The sequence below is a fragment of the Capra hircus genome, chromosome 14 (assembly GCF_001704415.2).
Source record: "Capra hircus breed San Clemente chromosome 14, ASM170441v1, whole genome shotgun sequence".
In the NCBI taxonomy this organism is placed as follows: Eukaryota; Metazoa; Chordata; class Mammalia; order Artiodactyla; family Bovidae; genus Capra; species Capra hircus.
Window position 1 is genome coordinate 59675350 of NC_030821.1, and position 13402 is coordinate 59688751.

The following is a 13402-nucleotide window of genomic DNA, read 5'->3' on the forward strand; positions in this document are numbered from 1 at the left end:
CAAAGCATTCCACAGCACACTTGAAACAATAAAACACTGTATGCCAACTATACTTCCATTAAAAAAATAACAAAAGCAAATGTTCAAAACTTGTTGAAAAACAAAAAAGTTAGAAATCTCAGTTAAATTATAGAGTTAATGAGCTCTCCACCATGAGTAAGCAGTTCAAGAATGGAAATATTATTTAGTTTTAACAAAATAAATTTTTTCAAGTTACATAATTCTTAAGTTCAACGTGAAAAAATGTATTGAATCCAATATATGCCAAAGAGAAACATCTTAACTTTTCTAGTGTTCATTTTTAAATCCTCTTAATAGGGTTCTCAGTAAAATTAGAAATGACTTTCCTTTCATGCTAAAGGAAAAGTTTTTACAAATCACACCTAACTAGAGGGGGACCTCTCTCCTCCATGCCAACACCCACACTCCCTCCCATTGCAACCAGAGAACAGGCACAGCCCTTCAACTGCTGACAAAGGAAGCAGGTGCTCCAGCTCTGGCCCTTTCTACTCCCAGAGGAGCTGCCTCACACAGGTGCTTTCTCTCAGGTTCTCTGTCACTGGTGAGCACAGCCCCTGTAGGGGAGACAATGGGTGCCCCGAATCTTGCCTCCTTCTAGGAGGAGTTAGTGACCTCTGTGAGCTCCTCCATAGAGCCAGTACCCCAACTTGGTTTCATCAGTATTAAAGCTGAGGTTCTGACTTCCATTTTTCTGTGTTCTGTATCTTATTTCTTAATTGATTTTGTACACAGGAGTGGAAGAAAATGGTATTATTTATCGATGCCTTTTCAAATACCCAACTCTTAAAAGACAATAAAAACATCCCATTAAAATTAATTACAGAATTAGAATGCCAATATTACCAACACTATTCACTTTCGTAAGAATGTTCTTGCCAATGGAACAGTGCTTGAAACCAAATCAATAGATATAACTATTGGAAGGTAGATAAATTTATCATATTTGTAAAACCTAAAAACTCTTTAATTAGAGTGGAGTAAAGTGGTATGAATCAAGATAAGTATGTATCTAGACCTGACATACCATAGGCACTTAACAAATACTGAACAAATAAAACATAAAAACAACAGATTTCTACATATTTGTAAGTATTAATATGTTAGCTTTATAATGCAGAGGGGTTTATTTACAATATTAACCACAGCCTTGGAACAACACTAACAAGATATTATAGTGCCTATGTGAAGAGAGGAAATATATACACAGTGGACGAAGTTTAGTCGCTAAGTTGTGTCTGACACTTAACACCCCATGGACTGTAGCCCACCAGGCTCCTCTGTTCAAGGGATTTCCCAGGCAAGAATATTGGAGTGGGTACCCATTTCCTTCTCTTGGGACCAGTTCAGTTCAGTTCAGTCGTTCAGTCGTGTCCGACTCTTTGCAACCCCACAAATCGCAGCAAAGCCAGGCCTCCCTATCCATCGCCAACTCCCGGAGTTTACCCAAACTCTTGTCCATTGAGTCGGTGATGCCATCCAGCCATCTCATCTTCTGTCGTCCCCTTCTCCTCCTGCCCCCAATCCTTCCCAGCATCAGAGTTTTTTCCAGTGAGTCAACTCTTCACGTGAGGTGGCCAAAGTATTGGAGTTTCAGCTTTAGCATCAGTCTTTCCAAAGAACATCCAGAGCTGATCTCCTTTAGGAAGGACTGGTTGGATCTCCTTGCAGTCCAAGGGACTCTTAAGAGTCTTCTCCAACACCACAGTTCAAAAGCATCAATTCTTCAGCACTCAGCTTTCTTCACAGTCCAACTCTCACATCCATACATGACCAATGGAAAAACCATAGCCTTGACTAGACAGACCTTTGTTGGCAAAGTAATATCTCTGCTTTTCAATATGCTGTCTAGGTTGGTCCTAACTTTCCTTCCAAGGAGTAAGTGTCTTTTAATTTCATGGCTGCAATCACCATCTGCAGTGATTTTGGAGCACAAAAAATTAAAGTCTGACACTGTTTCCACTGTTTCCCCATCTATTTGCCATGAAGTGATAGGACCAGAGGCCAAGATCTTTGTTTTCTGAATGTTGAGCTTTAAGCCAACTTTCTCACTCTCCTCCTTCACTTTCATCAAGAGGCTTTTTAGCTCCTCTTCACTTTCTGCCATAAGGATGGTGTCATCTGCATATCTGAGGTTATTGATATTTCTCCTGGCAATCTTGATTCCAGCTTGTGCTTCTTTCAGCCCAGCATTTTTCATGATGTACTCTGCGTATAAGTTAAATAAGCAGGGTGACAGTATACAGCCTGACGTACTCCTTTTCCTATTTGGAACCAGTCTGTTGTTCCATGTCCAGGTCTAACTGTTGCTTCCTGACCTGCATATAGGTTTCTCAAGAGGCAGGTCAGGTGGTCTGGTATTCCCATCTCTTTCAGAATTTTTTAGTTTATTGTGATCCACACAGTCAAAGAAAGGCTTTGTTATGGTCAATAAAGCAGAAATAGATGTTTTTCTGGAACTCTCCTGCTTTTTCCAGGATCCAGCGAATGTTGGCAATTTGATCTCTGGTTCCTCGGCCTTTTCTAAAACCAGCTTCAACATCTGGAAGTTCACGGTTCACGGATTGCTGAAGCCTGGCTTGGAGAATTTTGAGCATTACTTTACTCGTGTGTGAGATGAGTGCAATTGTGCGGGAGTTTGAGCATTCTTTGGCATTGCCTTTCTTTGGGAGTGGAATGAAAACTGACCTTTTCCAGCCCTGTGGCCACTGCTGAGTTTTCCAACTTTGCTGGCATATTGAGTGCAGCACTTTAACAGCATCATCTTCCAGGATTTGAAACAGCTCCACTGGAATTCCACCACCTCCACCAGCTTTGTTCGTAGTGATGCTTCCTAAGGCCCCCGTGACTCCACACACATATACATATACATACACACGTGCACAGGCATACACACACATGCAAACAAACACAGTCTTGAATTAATAGAGGGAAACTCCTAAAGGAAAAAATCGAATACTGTGAAAACCTCAATTCCTTCCAAGTTAATATTTAGATTTAGTGTAATTGTAGCAAAATTTTCCTAGAATTTCTCGGGAATGATGAGATAATTTAAAGTCAATATGTAAAAGAAAAAAAAAAAAACCATGAGCATTAACTCTCTGATCAGTGCTTTGTGCTGTAGTTTGTGTGTTGGAATCTCAAGTCCCTGTCTAACATTTCAAAGAGCTTCTCACCTCAGCTTGGGTGCAAGGATCTGGGCCAGGCCTCCTTCTGTCTGTTTCCCTGTCTCTCCCACCTCCGTCTACCAGGTGAGGCTGGAGGTGACTCGCTGCTCACACGAGTCTCATGGAGTCAGCACTGGAAGTCCCCATGGTCGGTCATGGCCCATTTCTCCATCCCATAAGGCAAGGGTCCCATAGTGACCTGTGAGTATGTCACACTGGGTTTGCATCCTTCTAACACCCTCAACTGGAGAAGGCAATGGCACCCCACTCCAGTACTCTTGCCTGGAAAATCACATGGACAGAGGAGCATGGTAGGCTGCAGTCCATGGGGTCGTGAAGAGTCAGACACGACTGAGGGACTTCACTTTCACTTTTCACTTTCACCCATTGGAGAAGGAAATGGCAACCCACTCCAGTGTTCTTGCCTGGAGAATCCCAGGGATGGGGGAGCCTGGTGGGCTGCCGTCTATGGGGTCGCACAGAGTCAGACACAACTGAAGTGACTTAACAGCAGCAGCAACTCCCTCAACCACCTCCTGGAGCTGGGGAGCCCTAGCAAGACAAGGCCCTCTTGCATTGGATGCTGTTAGGGGTGGCTGGATGGCACCTGCTCACATGTTCTATCTGTGCTTGTTCTAAATTTGCCAGAAACCCAGGAGTCCAGGCCTCACATTCAGGAGACCTTAGGGGCCCACATCAACCTCTGACCACTCCTACCCTGCTGTGCCCTCCTAGATTCTCTCCCGACAATCTAGGGGCTCTGGGTCCACTCTCCTCTTGCCTTCCAACTTACAGCTGGCCTCAAAGAAGACACCAGTGCAACCCATGGGCACATAGTCCTTGAGCAGCAGTGACGTCAGCTGGTCAGACTTTCATAAACTCAGTCAGGAAAGACACAGCATGCCCGCTAGGGTGACAGTTTATTAGACCTGACACAGGAGGCATCAGGAGCTACAGATTCCTATAGATCCCCATCCCCTGATTCCCCTGGGGTTAATGCAGAGCAGGACCGGGTGAATGAGGCGTGGAGGAACTCTGGTTACAGCTGAGGACCCTGAGCTTTAGAAATACCCAGCCTTATTCAGTTCAGTTCAGTCACAGTCATATCTGACTCTTTGAGACCCCATGGACCATAGCATGCCAGGCTTCCCTGTACATCACCAACTCCCAGAGCCTGCTCAAGCTCATGTCCATCGAGCTGGTGATGCCATCCAACCATCTCATCCTCTGTCATCCCCTTCTCCTCCTGCCTTCAATCCTCCCAAGCATCAGGGTCTTTTCAAATGAGTCAGTTTTTCAATCAGGTGGCCAAAGTATGGGAGTTTTCAGCTTCAGCATCAGTCCTTCCAATGAATATTCAGGACTGATTTCCTTTAGGATGGACAGGTTGGATCTCCTTGCTGTCCAAGGGACTCTCAAGAGTCTTCTCCAACATCACAGTTCAAAAGCATCAGTTCAGCATTCAGCCTTCTTTACAGTCCAACTCTCACATCCATACAAGACTACTGGAAAAACCATAGCTTTGACTAGATGGACATTTGTTGGCAAAGTGATGTCTCTGCTATGCTGTCTAGGTTTCTCATAGCTTTTCTTCCAAGCCTTTTAATTTCATGGCTGTAGTCACCATCTGCAGTGATTTTGGAGCCCAAGAAAATAAAGTCTGTAACTGTTTCCATTGTTTCCCCATCTATTTGCCATGAAGTGATGGGACTTGATGCCATGATCTTCGTTTTCTGAATGCTGAGTTTTAAGCCAGATTTTTCACTCTCTTCTTTCACTTCCATCAAGAGGTTCTTTAGTTCCCCTTCACTTTCTGCCATTAGGGTGGTGTCATCTGCATATCTGAGGTTATTGATCTTTCTCCCTGCAATCTTGATTCCAGCTTGTGCTTCATCCATCCTGGCATTTCATATGATGCATTCTGCATATAAGTTAAACAAGCAGTAGGATGACAATATACAGCCTTGACGTATTCCTTTCCCAATTTGGAACCAGTCTGTTGGTCCATGTCCGGTTCAAACTGTTGCTTCTTGACCTGCATACAGATTTCTCAGGAGGCAGGTAAAGTGGTCAGTTCAGTTACTCAGTTGTGTCCGACTCTTTGCGACCCCATGGATTGTAGCACACCAGGCTCCCCTATCCATCACCAACTCCTGGAGCTTGCTCAAACTCACTTCCATCAAGTCTATGGTGCCATCCAACCATCTCATCCTCTTTCATCTCCTTTTCCTTATGCCTTCAATCTTTCCCAGCATCAGGGTCTTTTCTAGGGATGAGTCAGTTCTTCGAATCAGGTGGCCAAAGTTTTGCAGCTTCAGCTTCAGCATCAGTCCTTTCAATAAATATTCAGGACTGATTTCCTTTAGGATGGATTGATTTGATCTCCTTGCTGTCCAAGGGACTCACAAGACTCTTCTGCAACACCACAGTTCAAAAGCATCAATTCTTTGGCACTCAGCTTTCTTTGGAGAAGGCAATGGCAACCCACTCCAGTACTCTTGACTGGAAAATCCCATGGACAGAGGAGCCTAGTAGGCTGCAGTCCATAGGGTCGCAAAGAGTCGGACATGACTGAGCAACTTCACTTTCACTTTTCACTTTCATACACTGGAGAAGGAAATGGCAACCCACTCCAGTGTTCTTCCCTGGAGAATTCCAGGGACGGAGGAGCCTGGTAGGCTGCTGTCTATGGGGTTGCACAGAGTCAGACAGGACTCTTTATGGTGGTTTGGTATGCCCATCTCTTTAAGAATTTTCCAGTTTGTTGCACTCCACACAGTCAAAGGCTTTAGAGTCAATAAAGCAGAAGTAGATGCTTTTCTGGAACTCTCTTGCTTTTTCTATGATCCAGCAGATATTGGCAACTTGATCTCAGGTTCCTTTGCCTTTTCTAAATCCAGTTTGAACAACTGAACGTTCTGAAGCCTCGCTTGGAGAATTTTGAGCAATCTCATCATGGAGGAAGAAATGGCAACCCACCCCGGTATTCTTTCCTGAGAAAATTCACAGACAGAGGAGCCTGGTGGGCTACAGTCTATGAAGTCACAAAGAGTCAGACACGACTTGGCTACTTAGCAACAGCAGGTACAACTATTCACATAGGTCCATAGAGACACTGCAGAGAACAATAAAGATGCATTAGAAACTTCCAATGTGGTAATATATTGTATATTTAAAATTACATGCTTAAAATAAATAAATTTAAAAATAAATAAATAAAATTACATGCTTAATCCTTTTAGGAATATCAATTGAATGAGTGTGAATTTAGGTTATTTTTTTTCCTTGAAAAATACACCTATCTAATGAGAAAACTATGTGAATCTGTATTTTATAGTAAATCTTTTGAAATTTTAGGGGATGGGAAGTTTGTGAACTGGCACTGATATAAGGTAGCCATCAATGGTTTAGAACTAAACACTTATTTGTATTGTCAGCTGGGCCTTCCTTTTGGCTCTGAGATCCCACATTAGGGACAGGAAGACTTGTTTTTGATGGTCATTGTCAGAGTAGGCATAGTATTATTTTTTTTAATTCTTAAGAGCTTATGATCATAAAAATGAAACCCCCTGTGGTATTTCAATGATCTTCTCATGCTGTGTATCTCCTCTTGGGTCTAGTGTTGCCAAGAAATGGTTCAGCAGCTCTCAGAGAAATGAGCACTCTAATTCTGGGCATGGAAATAGCTAAATTCACAACCAGCTTGATAACTAAATAGAAGGCCTGGCGCATGATAATACATTTTGTGTGTGTGTGGAGTGAACATGAAAGCCAACATATCTGAGACATATTCTTAAAATATTTTCTTGAAAAGATGTTCATGGGTCAGCATTGTTCATCACAACCATTTCCAGGCAAGTGAAAACTGATTCATGAATGTGAATTTACGGGACAAGGCATATAACATCAGGAAATAATGCTGCAGTAATTATCATACATAAAACACCTCCTGTTGCAAAAATGTCAGTTACGCCAAGGAAAATGACTCATACCATCCTGCACCTGCCTTTCTTAGGACTGCTCATTCTAGTCTATATATTGCAGGACTAGAGTATTTAGATGCTGGGAACATTTAAGGGTAAAATTTCTCTGTTTTCATCATCTACTGGTTAGTTAGTTCTACACATACATTCACATGCCTGCTGTCTGTGCAGCTGCAAGACACCAGTTCTTTCCTGGGGAGCCTCTCTGCATAACTCTCTGGTTTTATCCATATCATGAGGCCTGGCTTCCAAGGAAGATTAATCCAAGAAGTGGAGGCAGAAGACGAGGACTTTAGGAGTTATAGCGTGCTTGCTCTATTAGTCAAAATACAGAGACAGGGCTGACCCAGAGAGGGATGAGGCAGACGCTCCACTTCTTGATGTGGGAAGGTTGAGTTCCCTCTATAAACCAGCTTGTCAGGGTGGGTGTTAGAAGACAAGTATCCCTACATGCGTCATTTTCCTTCATGGACCAGTCCCTCTGAATAAAGGGATTTACAAATGTATGCGTGAGTGTCTGCTCAGTTCTGTCTGTTCCTGTGACTCTATGGATTGTAGCCTGCCAGTCTCCCTCTGTCCATGGGATTCTGCAAGCAAGAACACTGGAGTGGATTGCCATTTCCTTTTACAAAACATGTAGGGAAATGTTCCAGCATAGTAGTGCTTTGATGTCACTATTTCTCTCCCTCTCTTTCAGCACCCCAGGGGAGTAAAGGAAAAGACCTTCCTTCCCTTCCCTGGAGAATATTTGCTTACATTCTCGTCTTTTCTTTTTCTGTCTCTGTCTGTCTTTGTCTCTCACTCTGTTTCTCCTTCTCTGGAAGGAAAACTGGGCAACCCTGAAAAAGATCAGAGTTTCTTACCTTGGGTATTTCTCTGCTTTAATGTACCCACCCTTGTATGTAGGTAACATCAGGCCTTCACTTGATGATACTGAGGGGTGGGGACTTGGGGACCCAATGTAAGGTACTGCTCTACCTGTTGCATTTGTTCCCAGAAATAATGGTCTTGGTCTTTGACTCAGTGCTCTTGTGTTTTTTGCAAGTAAAGTTAAACTTAGATCCTTTATGGTTTCTGATTTCAAAATGGGAGAGATTTTTACATTTGGAAATACAAGCCACTCTCTTCAATAAGGGAAAAGAGTGTCAGCACTGGCAGTAGGGGCCTTGGGGAGCCTTGACATGAAGGACTGTTCTGAGGGATCTAAGTAGGTAAGTGATCCCAAATGGGAACCAACAGGCAAGAAAAAAGTCTGAGAAATAGACTAGTTTTGAAAAGAGAAGCTACTAGGATGCATTCTCAGATTCTCACACATTTTCATAGAAGGGGAAGTTGGATTATTCCCTAGGGTCTCTAATAGGAGGTGGAAGTTACCTTCTTAGGAGATGCTGGAGGTTAATATCTCCTGCACATCCTCAAGGTTATTTGAAGGCACAATTTCTAACAAGGCACAGCAAAGTTACATCCACAGATGCAGAAGGTGGATTTTGCTTAAATAACGATGGTCTAAATTTCAAGGTGACAGAGGATGAGATGGTTGGATTGCATCACTGCCTCAATGAACATAAGCGAACTCCAGGAGATAGTGAAGGACAGGAAAACTTGGTCTGCTGCAGTCCGTGGGGTCACAAATAGACATGACTCCGTGACTGAACAACAAAATTTCAAGAGGAGTTGGAGGTTTGGGTTCATAGTCCAGTCTACCATTATTGGATTACTCCTTCTTCACGAATGTTTGTCGCTGTGGCTTCATGACGTGCTGACGTTAAACAACCAATCCAATTTCCCTTTGCTTAGTTCTTCCTCTGTACTATCATTCTGACACCACAAACAAGCATTATTAGAATTGTTGTATGTGTTTGTCTTCTGTATCAGATGATGAATCTCTGGAGTTCAGAAAAATGTTGCTTCAATCTCGCTTATTTTTGTGGCCCTGACATTATTTAACATAGCGCTTTGAAGTAACAGGCTCTCAGTGTTTAGTAGAACCTACTTAATTGCTTAAATGGCCGTACCCTTTCAAGAACTACAAATGCTATTTTTTATAAACACTTTATGTTAATTGCCTACGTATTATTCTTCAAGTAAGAATTACCAAATATAAGTGTTTTCATGGTGTACTGTCTGCATAATTGCATCGTCTGCCAAGATTTAGAGTCTCTCGTCTATTGACCATTTGTGTTAATGTACGTAGTAAATTATTTAAATGGTTTAATACTGGTATAAAGTCATCTGAAAAGTAAGAAGCACAACTTAAACTGGGTCTAGAAACTTGCTTTCCTCCAGCTCCCAAAACTGCCATGGCATCACATGCTAGGCCCATGATTTTACCATATTTGTCTGTCTTCTCTCCAACCGCGTCCACTGTGCTGTCTGGATGCAGACGGACAAATCCTCCAGTAAGTCTGTTGTAGAACTGAAGAGTATTTCCTTTCCTAAATTTCCAGCTTTCTGCAGCCCACTAAGTAGAAAAATGAAACAAACAAACAACACCAATATGAGAAGACAGACAGAAGAAGTTACTAGGAAACACCCCTTACTAAACATTATATACTGATTTAACACATCAAATAGCTATTTGAACACTGTTTTGTACCAAATAATTTAGGGCCAAAAGTAAAATCTTACTGTTTCTTTTCTAATAACTTCCAGCTTTTGCCCTGAGGATATAAAGGAGGGAAAGGACCATTAATTTCAGCAGAGTCAAGCTTTCTTTTCTCAATCATTATAAAATAGAGCTTTCTGAGAAACACTCACTTGCAGAGAGGATACTGTTATTCCTGGCATACAGTTCTCTGATGATTTTACCATCATCTTCCCCTTGATCCAGCCATCTATGCAAAGAAGAGTCAATCAAGTATATCCTGAATTTATATTTACACTGCTGCTGCTAAGTAGCTTCAGTCGTATCCGACTCTGTGCGACCCCATAGACAGCAGCCCACCAGGCTCCCCCGTCCCTGGGATTCTCCAGGTAAGAACACTGGAGTGGGTTGCCATTTCCTTCTCCAATGCATGAAAGTGAAAAGTGAAAGTTAAATCGCTCAGTCGTGTCCGACTCTTCACGACCCCATGGACTGCAGCCCGCCAGGCTCCTCTGTCCATGGGATTTTCCAGGCAAGGGTCCTGGAATGGGTTGCCATTGAACCACTAGTAATTATCTAGCCAGGACAGAAATAACAGCTAGTGGGCATGCTAAGTTGCTTCAGTCATATCCAACTCTTTGCAACCCCGTGGACTGTAGCCCGCCAGGTTCCTCTGTCCATGGGATTTCCCAGGCAAGAATATTAGAGTGGGTTGCCATTTCCTTCTCCAGGGGATCTTCCCTATCAGGAATTGAACTCAGGTATCTTACATCTCCTGCACTGGTAAGCAGATTCTTTACCACTGTGTCATCTGGGAAGCCCTCATTCTCCTTATTGATGCATAAAGAGAAATCATATTTTTAAATCTGAACAAAGACCTAAATCTGTATCATCAGGAATGATGATAAACACAATGGATATCTTTGTAAGTAGAAGAAAACAGCCCCTAAAATTCAGGTTCAAAAAAGTTACCCAACAAAGCTTCAGTGACCAGGAGTGACTGAATAAACTCTCCATTTGCCCAAAATATATGAGCCTGGCACTGACTAATATGAAATGAATTTGTTCAAGGTAAAGCATGCCTACCAACCTGTGGCAGAAAAAGCTGTATTCATGGTTCGTTGTGGGATCCTTGATCACAACGTCATCAAGAAACCAACCATTTCCTAAACACAAATTAAAGAAAGAAAACTGCGGTGTGTATAGGTATACACAGACTGGGTATTACTTGAGGTTTTGAGAAAGAAGCTCCAGCTTTTGAGTAAGTAAAGCCCTCATGCACCTGTAAGGTTTAATACTTCAGATAACACAAGATACTTGGGACGTGGACTCTGAGGCATTTAAAAATATTTCTTCTACAAGCATAGCCTACTTCAAGGCTCACCAGGCTCCTCTGTCCATGGAATTCTCCAGGCAAGAAAGAATACTGGAGTGGGTTGTCACTCCCTTCTCCAGGGAATATTCCCAACCCAGGGATCAAACCTGCATCTCCTGCACTCACAGGCAGATTCTTAAGCATCTGAGCCACCAGGGAAGCTCTTTTGTTTTAATGTTTATTTATTTAATTACAGCATGTGGGATCTAGCTCCCTGACCAGGGATCAAACCTGGGCCCCTTGCACTGGGAGCACAGTGTCGTAGCCACTGGACCACCAGGGAAGTTACAAAGATTTGTATGTTAAGACATATACTTTAGTGTGACTTTCCAAATGGTTGAAAATAGAACAACTCTGCAATTGCTCTTGATTTCATAAACTGCATTTATAACCCTGAACCTAACATCTTTCAAAGAATATATATCTGATGAGTTAGCAATACTGTCAATTTCTAAAATGCATACACACTGAAAGCTACTAAAGTCCAAATTTAAACTTTAATGTATATATTAAATACATATTCATTCAGAAACTCTGTCCAAGCACACTGCATGAGCTAGTTTAATGAAGATAACAGCCTCTTCTTAAATGTTTAGTTTTATACTAACTTGCAAACTCATGTTGGTTAAAATATAATTTAATTTTATTTATAGATAAAATGGACTATTTTAACTAGCCATCATGGTTTTATTTATACAAAGGGCCAGCTCAAAATGTATCCTCCTTTAATTAAAACTGCTTGACTTGCCGAGGTAATACTCATCAGCTATAGACTCTAACACAGCACATGGTCACAGACTGGTCTTTGTTTAGTCTTGGACTTCGTCCCTCACCACATTCCCATCCCTGAGCCGAGCCACACTCCTCATAGTTCCCTCTATAACCCTGTCTTTCGTGTTTTCTCTCCTGAGTCTGATAGCTCTTGATCAACACCAGTAGATATGTCCAGGCACTGCACTCCCACCTCTTTCCAGTTCTCCACCATTTTCTCACTTGTAATGTTCCGCTGGGTGGTGGAGCAACCAACAGTCTTTCTGTAAAGAAACCACTGCAGCAGTTTCTCTCCATCATAGTCTGAGATCTTATCTTATATAAAAATAAATCTTGCCACAGATTGTTTTTGCCCAAAAAAATGGAGAGACCTGGGCGCAATTTGGTTAAACAAAATTCTTAACTCATATAACTGCCAATGCACCACAAACACAGGCAGCTGGGGCCTAAAGGAAATATGTAAATGAATGCACACACAAAACCTTCACCTCTCTCACCAAAACACAGAACAAATCAAAACAAGAACACAGTGCCAGCTGAGATCGTTGGTAAATAAATCGTTAAGGAACAAATATGTTCACTTAATCCTCAGGACAGATAAAACCTGTAAATCAAACTGTCCTGGCTAGAGTTTCCTATTACTTCTCAATATGGCTTTCAGACCAGGCCAGTTTAATAATTCAGAGGGACATGTATTTCTCATTGTTGATGTTAATTATTATATATTTTATATATTTTTGCTGCTACTCTGAAGAGCTTTTATATCTCATATTTTCAATAGAAAAAAAAAAACAGCCTCCAGTTATTGTATATTGAATTTAAATTCTAACACTTTATAAATTCTCTTCTTTCATCCATTTTTCAGTTGATCCTCCTTGCATTTTAATAGACATTTCTATCACCTGTAGACAATAAATTTACCTTCTACTTTCCAAAGAATGACTATTCTCATAAGGAGAAAAATCCTTATCGTATTCCTAACTTTCATGGATTTCATTGTTTATTAAGTGGTCATCTTTAGTTAAAAAATTTAAAAATATTTTTTCTGTTCCAAATTTTGAAAGAATTTTTAATAATAATATTAGTTAACTGCTGACAGATAATTTTTTTGCTTCAGCTTTCTGAGATGATGTATTTTATTAATAGATTTCCTATTACTGAATGATCCTTCAGTTTCCCAGCATGAACCCTACTTAGCTGGTCATATATTATCCCTTATTGTACTTCTCGATTCATTTCATACACATTTACCTTCAAATAATTGCACACACGTGCATCCATGTTGCTGACCTACAATAGTTCTTCTGGAGAATGCAGGCTCCATGGGATACTCCCATTGTGCCAGCAACTGTGAAAATCCTCAGAAGTAACACAAATCCCATTTTATTTGGGTATTTGGAGCAGGACAAAATGGGAAATTTAACTATCAAATTAAAATATTGTCTTTTTCTGCTTGGGCTGCTGTAAGGAAATACCACAGTCGGGGCAGCTTTTAAACAAGAGA

At 41.5% G+C, this 13402-nt stretch overlaps 1 long non-coding RNA gene across 1 annotated transcript; it reads right to left on the minus strand.

The window, feature by feature from the left end:
- On the minus strand, positions 9797–10920 carry LOC106502838. The gene is made up of 3 exons (XR_001919102.1): positions 10843–10920; positions 9926–10002; positions 9797–9828 (listed from the first exon to the last, which is right to left on the minus strand). It is a non-coding gene; the product is annotated as an uncharacterized LOC106502838 (long non-coding RNA).